Raw genomic sequence first — 1436 nt, 5'->3', positions numbered from 1 at the left:
ATATTCAACAGAGGCAGAGGAGATGAAGGGACCAGTCGTGCATTTAAAATTGCTTTTGCCCCTTTACTCATGATTCTTCCTTTCTCGTCTAAATTCGCTGAAAGCAACTGAAGATAAAACGACAAAATAATAAGTCAGGGCCATTCCGGCATCCCTAATTCTAATGTTCATTCATCCGAATGATATCCAACCCGCGTAGGACTTGCCTCCGAAACACAAAGTATCTTTATTTCTGAAACCGCCTTTATGAAGAGATTTGTCTCGTGCCTTTCTGGGAGCTTCTTCGGGATGATGCTGGGGTTATTACTTGACAACACGAACAATGAACAAGCTTACTTGGCCTGCAGGTTAAAGGTTATCACACGATTAATGGTGGTGGTGGCGGTGGTCGGGGGGAGGTTACGCTGCATCAAAAGGGTGTACGTTTTATTGATCTATGGCCGTTTTTGGGCGACACAAGAAATTCGTGACAGACCAGGGACGTATAATGATATCTTGGCCCTGCTGACAGAAGGTAAGGGAGAGTTGGGAATGGGACAACTGGTCGCGACCGACTGGCCATGGCCCAACTGGCCATGGCCGATGGACGCAGCCCAACTGGCCGCAGGGGCCGACTAGCCGCAGCCCAACTGGCCATAGACGAAGAGATGAGAGAAAAAAAATTATTTCTGTCTATCTGTCTGTCTCTGTCTCTCTCTCTCACACACAGAAAATATTTAGATACAGTAAATCTAAAAGACGAAGAGTATCTGAGAGGAATTGCTCATAACTTCTCTTAAGATATATAGTTATGTAGCTGCTATTTTAAGCAGTTTTTATATTCCAATAATTCAACTTTTTAATGAAATAACTTTTTTTATCTTTAATTATCTTTTATTTTCTTGATTTTTTTATTCAATGATTCAGCTTTTTAGTGAAATTTAACTTTTTTTGTTTATCTTAATTGATCTTTTATTTTCTTAAATTTTTTATTCCAGTAATTCAGATTTTATGTAACTTCTATGTAATTCAGCTGTGTAATAAAATTTACATTTTAAGTATTATTCTTTTCTTAGAGAAAACCTCTTTTCAAAAATGATATGCATACATGAAATAAATAGTTTATAACCATTAACAATAATTACAAAGTTCAACAATGTATTTAAAACAGGAAACAGTCCAATTGGCAAAGTATCAAGCTCTCATTTAAAAAATGAAAATAGTTTACAACCATTAATAACAATAAAAACCAGTTTTATTCGAAAGAGTTTATAACCAATAACAACAATCACAAAAATCAAAAGGGTATTTAAAAAAATTAGATAAATAAATAAACACTAGTTTCCTTCAAAAGATAAAAATCTCTCTCTCTCTCTCTCTCTCTCTCTCTCTCTTACCGCTGCGGCCAGTCGGCTGCGGCCAGTCGTCCCCAGCGGCCAGTTGAGCTGCGACCAGTC

The sequence above is a fragment of the Macrobrachium nipponense genome, chromosome 4, assembly GCF_015104395.2.
Source record: "Macrobrachium nipponense isolate FS-2020 chromosome 4, ASM1510439v2, whole genome shotgun sequence".
Taxonomy (NCBI): Eukaryota; Metazoa; Arthropoda; class Malacostraca; order Decapoda; family Palaemonidae; genus Macrobrachium; species Macrobrachium nipponense.
Note: the sequence above shows the minus strand (reverse complement) of the source record.